The 12,159-nt window shown below is 41.4% G+C and overlaps 2 protein-coding genes across 8 annotated transcripts in view; one reads left to right on the top strand and one right to left on the bottom strand.

The window, feature by feature from the left end:
- Positions 1-12,159, top strand: part of KBTBD12 (kelch repeat and BTB domain containing 12) — a 50,627-nt gene that overhangs the window by 7,895 nt on the left and 30,573 nt on the right. The window contains exons 1-3 of one of the 7 annotated variants that reach the window (XM_048957878.1): positions 789-1,363; positions 1,522-1,750; positions 11,896-12,084. The gene's annotated coding sequence lies outside the window, so the exon portion shown is untranslated. The other 6 variants (XM_048957880.1, XM_048957884.1, XM_048957879.1 and 3 more) reach the window with 6 other exon arrangements.
- The window catches only part of MGLL (monoglyceride lipase), an 89,278-nt gene that overhangs the window by 62,169 nt on the left and 14,950 nt on the right, over positions 1-12,159 (bottom strand). The window lies entirely within an intron of this gene.

The raw sequence follows: 12,159 nt of genomic DNA, 5'->3' as shown, positions 1-12,159 counted from the left end.
TTGTAAGAGCCATTGGGAGAGAGCCAGAGAATTTGACAGTGAGATATGGAACATATGGGCTTTCAACACTTAAGAACATATGGAAAGAGGTTTGGAAGAGTGCCACATGGGGTGTAACTTGAAAGATGGTACATTTCTTCATCCTTTTTTTTTTTTTTTTTAAATCAAGCAAATGTAAAAATTTCACTTTTTTGAAGGATCCTAATGACCTCAAATTGTATAAGGGGAGGCTCAGGTTGGATATTAGGAAAAAATAGTTTTCCAAAAAGTGGCAATGCATTGGAACAGGCTGCCTGGGAATGGTGGAGTTACTGTCCCCAGAGGTGTCAAGAAACGTGGAGATGGGGCACAGAGGGATGTGGTTAATGGACAATATTGGTGACAGGTGGATGACTGGACTCAGGACTCAGACATCTTTTTCAACCTTAGTGGTTCTCTGATTCTAATTCCTGTTCATTTTCTGCGATGCAGTACTGCTCTAGAACAAGCCATTAAATTCAGTAGCAAGGTTTGAATAAAATAGGCGCCATGTTTAGGGGCAACTGCAGGCAAGTAATTAAACAGGTGACAAGACTGCAGATCTGTCCAGGCTTTTACCTCCTAATTTATGAGCTCCCTCACAGCTGAACTCAAAAACCTACAGCTGGTGACTCAACCTTTGGGATGAAAGAGAATATATAGTACCTGGCTAGATAGTCTTCCTTTCACCTCAATGTGGATGAATGGAAGGAAGGAAGGAAGGAAGGAAGGAAGGAAGGAAGGAAGGAAGGAAGGGAGGGAGGGAGGGAGGAAGGGTGGGTGAGTGAGTGAGTGAGTGAGTGAGTGAGTGAGTGAGTATTTCAGATCACTTGCCTTTAGCACATAGTTTAATTGTGTGAGTTGGAACTCTAGCACTACTCTACAAATATCAATTTTAGCTGGGGCAGGGGGGAATAGTTGAGAAGAGCAATCTGCAGCAGGGTGCTTGAGTCTGGGCATCTATGAAGCAGCATCTTTGTGATATTTAAGAGACAAATGTCTCCTGCTTGTGATAGGAGGAGTCTGTATATCTGAGTTATTGCCTTGCTTTGTCAAAAAAGTAATGTACACTTGGCTTTGTGTTTTGGTAATTCTTTTGCTACTACTGAAGAAAAGGCTTTTCATTTTTTTTTTTTTTTTTTTTTTTTAGCACAGTTTTGTGTTCATTATAGGACTGCAGCAAATGCAGAGTTTACTGGAATATGCAAAACTGTATATGTGTCTTAATTTGCTCTGTTTGCACAGGGACCCTGCAGCTTAGTGAATTAATCTCTCCAGCTGGTAGGAAACCATCATTATCATCCTGCTTTGGTGGTGAGGGATGAAGACCAAGAGAATGGCAGGGGTTTGTACCAAGTGATGAAGTGTGATTCACAGTGTTTTTCTACTAACAGAATATGCAAACCTGAGGAACATTACAGGTTTTTTTCTTTTAATTCTGTGTGGCCATAATGGCTTCAAGTTCTGCTGTTTTGAGTATGTACTTCTGTGTGTAACTTTCAGTTGTGGTTTCTGGAGTGGAAATGCTAAGTCATGGCTTGAAGCAGTGATTGAGCACCTGGTGGGAAGGCAGGACCAACCCAGTGGAGTTCACCTACATGCAGTGCAATGCACCTGAGTGACCTGAAAGGGTGGAGCCATGATCCACCCCTTCCTAGACCTCATTTAAAAGTTGGTAATGGAAGCTATGATATCTTGCTGGAGATTCCTGCGTATCTCAGGTCTTTTGAAGGTAAGCAGCTTCTTTCCTTTATTTCTGTGCACCTGGCTTTTTGCATTTGAGCAAACCCTCAGTTGCAGCTCTAATGTTATTGCTGTGCTTTCCATCGTGCTACCATCTCCACTTAGAAGTATTTTTTGACCCTGGCACATATTAATATTTATATTTTATTAAAAGCATTAATAATAATGTCCAGAACAACTTTGTGTATTAAAAAAAAAAAAAAAGCAGCAAGCTGTGTGTTTCTTTACCACCTCCATTCCTATCTCTATGGATCTAAAAGGAGGACAAATTCTCTCCTATCTGCCCTTTCCTTCTGCCTGATTAACTGGCTGCTATGGCAGGCCTCCCTTTGCTCTGCTACAGTTTCATTCCCAGAGAAAGAAACCTGGTGGATGTTAAGCTCCTGAATGGTGGCAAAACTGGAGGGGGAAAATGTAGAAAAAATCTTGGTTTCTGTTTGTACTAAAGGGCTCTTGGTGCCTCCTCAATCAGGTAATGTGTTTGCTGGAAATCGGCAGATCCTTGCCTAAAGGCATCAGGCAGTGCAGTGCAACTCAGTAATAAATGCATGTCAAGGGATCAGGAGGGAAATCTCTGAAGGAAGAGGGTAGGTGCTGGTGAACAGCTGACTTTGGGGGCTCTCTGTGGCCCTTTTTTACTTTTATTTTTTCAGATTGCCTGAATTTGACAAAGGCTCTTTAATATCCAAGACAGAAAGACTTACAAATTAAGCAACATCTAGCTCCTAATGTGTAAAACTGCAATTTGCATACATCACGGCAGCTGCTGAGTTGGCCCTTATTACCTCTGCTGGAGTGTTAATTTAGCCTCAACTTTCTCATTTATTTAAATGAGAAAGCAGCGGGTGGCTGGCATGCCACATTATCCATGAGGCAACCTGGGAATCAGGTCAGCAGAGCCAGGAAGAGATTTCAATGCAGGGGACTGCAGGGGTGCTGCTCCTTGGATGGTTGGACACTGGCATGTCTGGGTTGCCCTTGCCCTGTGCTAAAGGTCAGCACTTTTCCTAAGGAAAAAAGATCAATGTTTTGTTCAGAGTGAAATAAGAGATAATAGGATTAAGCTGGGTTCCCTGGTCAAGTAAATTTCCCTGCTTCTGTTTTCTCATATTTGAACTGGTGCTGTATTTGGAGATACAACTACCAAAATATCATAGCTTAGTTCTAACGTAACTAGAGAAGCTGTGATGCTCCATTTCTGGAGGTATTCAAAGCCAGGTTGGATGGGGCAGCCTGATCTACTTACTGGTTGTCAGTCCTGCCCTCAGCAGGGGGGCTGGAGCTCAATGATCATTAAAAGTTCCCTTCAAGCAAAGCCATTCTATGATGAATACAGCAACCTCCACTTGCAGAGCACCCAATGTGGTGAGGTCCAGAGCCTACACATACTGCAGCCCCTGCCAGCCAGTGTGCTGTGTATGAGCTATGCTTTTGTACCACTGCTTCGTGAAGCATCTCTGTACAACTGTGCATCTGTTGACAAAGAGCAAAACTGCAGAACCATGGCCCATGAGAGTGGGGTTGCTAACTTCAATTGAGGTCTTAATCTGAAATCTTTCCTAGGCGAAGCACACTCTTGGGAACTGGTGGGACTCTTGCTTAGGAATGCGGTATTTATCCAGTAGGTTAATTTCCAGGGCAGCCTGAGCTGGTGGTTGGCAGCTGAAGGGTTGAAAATGCGTGATCTTTAAGGTCCTCTCCAACCAAAGCCATTCTATGATTCCATTCGATGATAATTATGAGAAGCTGAGATTCAGAGAGGGATTTTCCTCCACACGGTGACAGAAGGCATTATATGGCTGGTGCCAGGCAAAAATTCTTTCTAAGACATTAAGTTCAACACATATTTCCAAAACACTGAAATATTTGCATCAAATGCCTCTCCCACCTACTCCTAATTGTTTTACAGCTTGCTGTTAAAAGATCACGCATTTGTTGTAGTGCCACAGACGTATTTCCACTTGCTCTTAACTTAGCCTTGTTCAGCAAAAACTTTTGTCTTTGCCTACTTGTTAGCCATTCATTTTCGTAATTAAAATCGCCATGACAACAGATAATGATATCAGAGTGAAAGGATTATGGCTTAATTGCACGGAGGAAGTGGAAAGCAGAGAAAGCTTTGAATTCCAGCTGACCTAGCCTGAGCCCTGTTCACTGCTGGATTGCTCCACCTGTGCTATCAGAAAGTACTGCCTGCCCTGGAGGAGGCAGGGATTCAGGGGATATTTGGAGTTTTGAGAGCAATAGAAAGGAATTTGTCTTAAAAGTGCCAGCTAGCATTTTTGTGGGATGGACTCTTTATATGAATTAGCTAAAGAAATATACTCAGCAAAGAAATGTGTTTATTATGGTAGCAGAGTGGTTTCCTACAAATAAAATGTATTACATACGTGCTCAGTGTTAACCAACATGGTGCTGTAAGCTGTTGCATGTAACAGGAGAACAAGGCGTTTTAGGGGATGTGGTTCATTTTTATCATAGCGGTGGCATTTCATCAGTTTGCTGTTCCATCCTGGCTTTTGTGAAAGCTACAGTATGGGGTTGGGTATTTATATTTCTTGGGGTATCTTATATTTCTAAGATAAAGCTGCTCTTTAATAGGAACAATCTGGGAGTTCAGATCACAGACTTCTTTGTAATCTGATCTCTCGCATTTCCTGTCACAAGTAAATTTCATCACTTTCATTTTTTTTTCTTAGTTTTGTCCACAAATTATATGAAATCTGCTTTTCAAGAAGATGTACATCTTAATTTTCTCCTAAAAACAATGATTTGCTGTTGACTATTGAACATTCCTGAACACAAGCCTCACCACTTTTGAAAAAACCCCACAGTATAACCATCTGACAAAAAATATAGATAAGGAGTGACATTTCATTTTGAATTTTCTCAAAAGCTAATATGATCAATCAAACAATTTATTCAGCGAATAAATAAATTAATATCACTTGAAAAAGAGTGTTCTGAAAATTTAGTGTCTTTCTCAGTTAAAAGCATAGGCTCAACATCAATCCGTTTTATAACCCTAATTTGTGCTTAATCTTTTTCTCACCTTTGTTTAAGCATGTGGATACATGCTTTATTATGGCCCTCTTGATTTCTCCCTTCAATTTAGAGTATGCCACTATCTGAGCAGATCTGCAGCTGATGGAGATTGGTGCAGTCCCATTATTCCAGCCCAACTTAGTTGATCTGCTTCTGATTTACATCAGCATAAGCATGTTGATGGTCAGGGCTTACAGCTGATTAAAAGTACACAGATAATTCAGAAGCAGAAATCCTTCCTCCAAAAGCTGGTCATCCCTTATAGAAAGAACTACTCATTTTTCAGAGTCTTAAAATTGCCTGAGTTGGAAAAGACCCTTGAAGGCCATCAGGTTCAACCCCCCTGCAATGAGCAGGGACACCTGCAGCTCCATCAGGTGCTCCGAGCCCATCCAGCCTGACCTTGGCTGTCTGCAGGGATGGAGAGCATTCCTGGAGATGCCCACCTATTTGGGCAGCCTATGGCAGTGCCTCATCACTCTTATTGTAAAAAGCCTTTCTTATATCCAGTCTAAATCTCCCTTATAGTTTGAAACCATTCCTCCTTGTCCTGTTGTCCCCCCCTTGTTCCCTTAAAAAATGTCATTTTACAGTTTTGGCTCTTAAGGTGTGGAAAAGCAGAAGTTTGGGGCAATGCCTGCCTGTAGAGATAGCAGTCTTGGTTCCAAGCCCAGCTTGAATGGCTTGAACCAGCAATAGCATATCCTTCCCTGGTACAGGGGAAGGAGAGCAGCCCCAGTGCCAGCTGTCCTGACGTGGCCCTGTGCCTGACACCTGAGCAATGCCATGTTCCAGCCAGGAGCCCAGCTCTATTCATAGCCCCAGCACTTGAGTGCGCACAGCAGCTCTCTGCTGTGATGTGAGATTTGTTTCCCTCCTTTTCGAGCCCTGTCTCTCCCACACAGCCCCACAGGCACCTGCTCACAAAGGTACGTGCTGAATTCCTTCTTGGAGCTCAGCTGGGAGGAGACAGTAGGGCTGCTTTGGGATGTTGGATGCGTGTCTTGGGGGACCCACAAGACTGCAGGCACTGCTTTGCTCCCATCTGGGTATCCCTGTGTGCCTGGGGCTGCTCCTTACTATCAGAAGTTGAAAATGTTTTGTATGAGGTGTACAGATTTGTTGCAGGTGTGTGAGTGCTGGGGCTGTGTTGGTTGTGCTGCATGGCTTTGCTGGGAAGTTTCTCTTTTGTGTGGATGGGCGTACCTGAATACTTGCTTGGAATTGAAACTAGATTAAGTTTGTGGTGAGGGCTGGTTTAAAACTGGAACCGATGTTAAGTTCTAAGGGTTTGCATCATGCAATTTATTTTAATTTTGCTGGCACACCGAGGTCTGCATACCACCATTTGCTAACCAAAAGGATACGTACTTCAGAGTTTTATATAAATATAGGCAATTACAGTTTGCAATCTTTTCTGCTGTAAACATGCAAATAGAGTTTGGTCTGCAGCTAATTGTTAAATTATTTATTTTAATTGTGATATAGTTCAGTCTATAAAAGCACAATATGATGTAATTGTTCCAGAAAGAAAATCTTTCCTGTACTCTGCAGTATGGTTAGAAAGAAACGAAATGAGAAACTTCTCTGACCTCTGCCAGGCTGCTGAGAGAGCTAATGAACTACATCTCAGAAACACATTTTCCTTCTGCTGGCATCTATCGTTGGATATGCAGAAAACTTGTGCGTCCTCCTACTGTGAGGAGCACTTTGCCATTTCAATTAGTTTTGATATGTAAGAAAATGATCTGCACATGTGAACTGCGAAAGAAATGGGCTCTGCATATGTGAGCTTAGGTTCTATTCTTCTTGTGCAATTAGTGCACATCATTGCTAAGAGTGGGGGTTGTTTACAGGGAAGTGATTGTGAACAGCCATGTGCATTTCCTACTTGTGTTGTGGGATTCTTTTGACTGACTCCATGGAGCTTTGAATTGGACCAAGAGTAAGGTGAGGGCTTATTTGAAAATGTGGCCCATGAAATCTTTCTTTATTAGCTTAAGAAAAAAGCCTCGTGTGCTGAGATAGGATCAATATTAATCAGTGCCACATCTAGACTCTGGCTTGGCTGTAAACAGAGCTCAAATTGTTGGACCTTTCCAGAATCACCAACTACTCAAGTTCTTTGAAAGGTGATTAAAACAGCTCCAGGTCTCTCATAGTTAAGTGTATCCCAAATCAGTTTCAGCAGATTTTCAGGCTGCTTAAATCTCACTGCTAGGTGTGTGGAAGAAGCTGGGCCATAACCTGGTAGCAAAGCTCTCACAGACAGGAGGAACCAGCTGTCAGGAGACTTCTGGGGACCTTGGCTCAGCTCCTTGGTGTCAGATGGCACGTGGGAATAAATAAGGTGCCACAGGTTTGGAAGGAGAAAAATAGTTGGCATCACTCTCAGATGTACTGCTGTACGTTTGCAGCATTCACTTTTAAAAACCTTGCAGTTCCTCCATCCTTTCCAGCAATTATGGACTCATAGAATGGCTTGGGTTGGAAGGGACCTGTAAGATCATCTGGTTCCAATCCCCCTGCTATAGGCAGGGACATCTCCCTCTAGACCAGGCTGCTCAGTAGGCTGGTTCAGATCACCTGAAAAACATCTGCAGGGCTGATCCAGGGAGATTGACAGCGCTGAGCAAGGAAAGTTCCTGTTCTGATTTCAGTGACCGTGTCCCCTGGGAAATCTTTTAAAGCACACTGGGGTTGGAGTTCTACTGTGGAAAGCAGTGCAGACTCTGCAGTTCCAAAATTACACAGTGACCTTAATTAGAAGGTGTAATTTTAACTTTGGTGCTTCTGAAAACCTAAGAAACCCAAATCTCTAAGTACTTAGCAACCGGTAGAATGCTGAAAACTTGAGAGAAGTGAGATTTATGGTGGTGGATGAGATACACCCAAACACCAAATGTCTAATTGTCACAGGGAACCGTTTATTAGAAACATTTATCTGTATCCCCTGTCAAACCACATAGACATAAATTCTATAAAAAGAGTTGGATGCTCTCCCACTTAAGTGCTCTTCCACTCTTCTGCACTTCTCTTTCTATATTTTATCTTGCCAGAATGGATGAAAATTGTTGAAGAAATAATATATAAATCAAAGCAAGAAATGTCCTGAAAGGTGACCTATGGTTTCAGGGAACAGCTCTACCTGCAGACCAGCAGTGCTTCCTGGTTTGATCATGGATAACTGTTATTTGAGGTGCTTTTTCAGCCATTCAAGCACCTGAGTGACAGAATCATAGAATTATTAAGGTTGGAGATCTCTAAAATCATTGATTTTATTGAGTCCAACCAACCACTTTACCATCAATGGTGCCCACTAACTGATTTCATTTAATCCATTGATTTAATGATATCATATGAGATCATAGTATTATTTCATGTAGGATGAAGTATCTAATTTATCTCCTATTAGCCCTGAAAAAAAAAAAAATAAATGGATTGACAGCAGCTACAGCACCTACCAAGAATAAATTATCACCTTATTGCCCCCTGAGTTCTTATAATTCAATTTCTCCCAGCATCTTTCCAAGAATTTGTTAAATTAGTCTATAATTCACTGGAAGATTCCTTTCTATACCTTATTCTTGTGATATATTTTCCCTATATCAAGATTAGCATTATTATTTGCTCTTCCCCAGTACTGGGGTGAGGTTTAAAATCCACATCTTAAATGCCAGCACTGTGCAATTAACCACCCGGATTATAATGCGATTATCATCTGGGTGTTGATTTCTGCCTGGCCGTGGCTGTCAGCCAAATGTCATCATGCACACAATTAGCAGATTTACTCCCTGGCTTACTGATAACAATGGAAGCACAAATAATTCATAGGCAGAGGCATCGCTGCTTTGATGTGATTGAACTCTGATCCGCTCAGCACCTGAAGGGATGCGGGCTGAAGAAGGGTAGCCTCATTAAAGTGGAGAATAATGAAAACAAGGCGAGGAGGAAGAGGAGGAGGCAGGGATGACCCATGCTGGGCGCTGTGACCTCTCTGGGGCTGGGTCCTGCAGCTCCCAGCCTCCTGCCATGGCACAGGAACATGCAAATTCCCGGGGACGTGGGGAGAGGTAAGGAAAACCCATGTCCCAGACTGGAATAATGTCTCTAATTACAAGGCTGCCTTTTTTTTCCTGGGGTTAAGGGAAATTCCTGATGAGACGTTTCCATCTGGTTCGCAGTCCCTTTGCGCTGGGGCAGTTCAAAGAGGCTGCAGTGTAACTGAGAATTGAGGACAGCATTTATTTATAGTTGGATCATAAAAGCTGGAGAGCTGAGCTCGCAGCAGTGCACTTATTTATGTTTTAAGCAGCACCCCACTGCTGGTAAAACATGTGCTGTAGCTCTGGTGTAACATTAAGTGTGGCTCTTTGTAAGGTTCATGACACAAAGTTTAAAAAAAAAAAAAAAAAAGCAAAATTAAACTAACAAAACAGCTAAGATGTAAATAAAAGTAGCAGCCAGAAGTGGAGGAAAATTAACAGTGCTGCTCTGAGATGAAGTAACATCAATGGAAGATTTGTACCTGAATCCATTTTTCCACACTGCAAGAAAGAAATACCCTGAAATTCTGACTCTAGTTCTTGATAGCATTACAAAGGATTTAAGCCTTGTGTGGGGCTTAGTAATGACATCCCAGCCTCTGGCACCATCTCAGTACAGTGTCTCACTGCAAATTGTGTTTGTATCACATTTATCCTTTTTTTAATATCAGTGTACCTTCTTTTTCCTCTGTAACCCAGAGGGGAAAGCAAAGCAGCTTCATTTCATTATTACCCTTTAATAGTCTTCCCAGTGATACATGGGAGAATATTAATATCCTTCCAATGACCTCACCTAAACACTGCTAAAAGCCAGGAAAGGAGTGACAAGTTTGTAGCTAATGTAGGGGATGAAATTCTGGTTAATGAAAGGATTTATAGAATCACAGAATCATTTGAGATGGAAGAGACTTGTAAAGGCTATCTGGTCCAACTTGAGTGATGGATGTAGGCTATCTCCATCACTGTAAGAAGAAAGGAACAGGCTCTTTAGGAGGGTCTGTTGTGGTAGGATGAGGAGAAATGGTTTCAAATGAGAAGAGGGAAGATTTAGACTGGAGATAAGGAAGAAGGTTTTTACTATAAGGATAGTGAGGCACAGGCTGCCCAGAGAGGTGGTGGGTGCCCTGTCACTGGAGACACCCAAGGTCAGGCTGGATGGGCTCTGAGCACCTAGTGGAGCTGTGGGGTCTCTGTTCATTGCAGGTAGGCTGGACCTGATGACTTTTAAGATTCTCTTCCAACTGAAATGATTCTGTGATTTTTATGAATGATCACATAATTAGTACCCAGAATTGTATGTGAACAGTCAACTGTGCTGCACTGCTCACACCTTAGAAAGAGATGGCTGTGAGCATTCACTGTCGAACATCCAAATCACTTCTAAATGAGCACATGGAATTTGCAAATCTGCTGAACTGTGTAATCAAAGACAGCGTTACTCTTAAGAATGCTAAATTAATGGTGAAAGAAAACTTCAAGGTGGCCAGCAAAGGAAATGAAGTCATAACTCAGTTCTACACATGCTTCCTGATATGTATAAAAGTCTGAAAAAGATGGTGCTGATTAATCATCTCACTTGTTCTTCACACTGGAAATGCACGTTTTGTTCATTACAGGGAAGGTATGGGATGTGTGAAGTTACAGGATCAAAAAGAAAAGCAGAGAAGTCGATCATTTTGGAGAAAGAAGCTTGGTTATTTCAGACTGTTGAACTTGACTGAGGCCTTATTTGTAGGGAACACTTTCATGAAGCTGGAGAATGAGCAGCCCAGTGAATGGCAGTACAGCTCAGCTGCTTGAGATACGTGTACTCATAACATGATCTTTCAGTCATGGAGTAATCCCTTTATCAAAATGCAGTGAAAATCAAGCATTATAAAGTAATAAAATAGCTAGAGGGGAAAACAACAATTGGCCATCTAATTACCACAAAGGATTAAGAATAGAACATCTGTTTCAAAAAAGGCTTTTGTTGAATGTAAAGACTGCTCCATAGGTAGATGAAGAGCTAAGACCTAAGGTTTCTTGAATTTCATTTTAGTGTAGCAGGAAAAAAAATATCTACATTCAACATTATTTTTTGTGCAAAATTTATTATCTTTTATTGATTTTAGATTTTACTGTAAGAGCTCAGAGCCTGGCCCATGTTCATATTGTGAAATTAGTGTTTTGTCTTCCAAATCCATTTTTAAAAATCTGATAACCCAGACTCATGTCTCAGATGTGTTGCTTCTAGTTCCAAATTTAGAATATGGAAAAAATTGATAAAAATTAAGGAAATGTGAGGCTTTTAATTTAGCACTCAACGTGAGGAATCTATTCAATTTGCTAAAATAGAATGATGACCACTTCCAAAAACAACTGGACAGCTGAAAGAGTAGGACTGAAATGTACAGTACAGCTGCAGTTATCCTCTTCCTCTTTGGAAATAACTGTAATATTTAAATTCTTTTGGTCTAATTCTGTAGAAAAATCACATGTCAAAGAATTTCATATAACCATTTTCTATGTTGATTCAGACTTCTTTAATGAAACAGACTATTTTATGCTTTCCAGATTAGAGAAAGCAAGCTCAATCTGTCGTACCAGATCCTGATGCTGCAAATTTTAAGCTAGTGAGGAATGTTACTCATTTGAGTAGTCTCATTAAGCAATTCATACCATGCTACAAATGTGTTTCAAACATGGTTATGCTATAGCTTTAGGACTTGTCTGGGCATCAGTGATTCATGACATGATTCCTTAATGCATTTCTGCCACAGAACTGTCTCATTACCACATTAGAGGCAAAAACTGTGAGGGACTGATATCCCTTAAGTGATGGGTAGGCTTTATTCTCCTATTGACAGCTTTTCCACTGCACCTCACATTCTGGGTAATCTGAAAACTCATGAGGTTCACTGAAGGGCCTCAAATCCTTCTACAGATTGCCAGGGAACTGGGTTGCACCAGTGGATTTATTTCCCAATGCTTTGCAGGGGTGTAGATCACTGTAAAAAGTAACGAGAGAAGCAAGTCTGATGTTCTCTTTCTTTTTTTTTAGTCTTGTGAAAGTCTTGAAGTCTGTCTCTCTGGACAAAACTCCTAGTCTGAATGGATCTGTGAACACTGAAAAGGCACTGCTCCATCCCACTGCCCAACCTAAGGGAGAAGTGAATACAGGGTGTTTCAGCACTGAAGCACTGACTAACTTCCTTTGGGTGCATATGAAAGACAAAACTTGAATATCCCAGTAAGTTACACCCCGACCTTGAGTTTATTAAAGTCAGTGGAAATCTTTCACTTGATTTTAATAAAAGAGGAAAAG

The sequence above is a fragment of the Lagopus muta genome, chromosome 11 (assembly GCF_023343835.1).
Source record: "Lagopus muta isolate bLagMut1 chromosome 11, bLagMut1 primary, whole genome shotgun sequence".
Classification (NCBI taxonomy): Eukaryota; Metazoa; Chordata; class Aves; order Galliformes; family Phasianidae; genus Lagopus; species Lagopus muta.
This window is presented reverse-complemented; position numbering and strand designations above follow the sequence as displayed.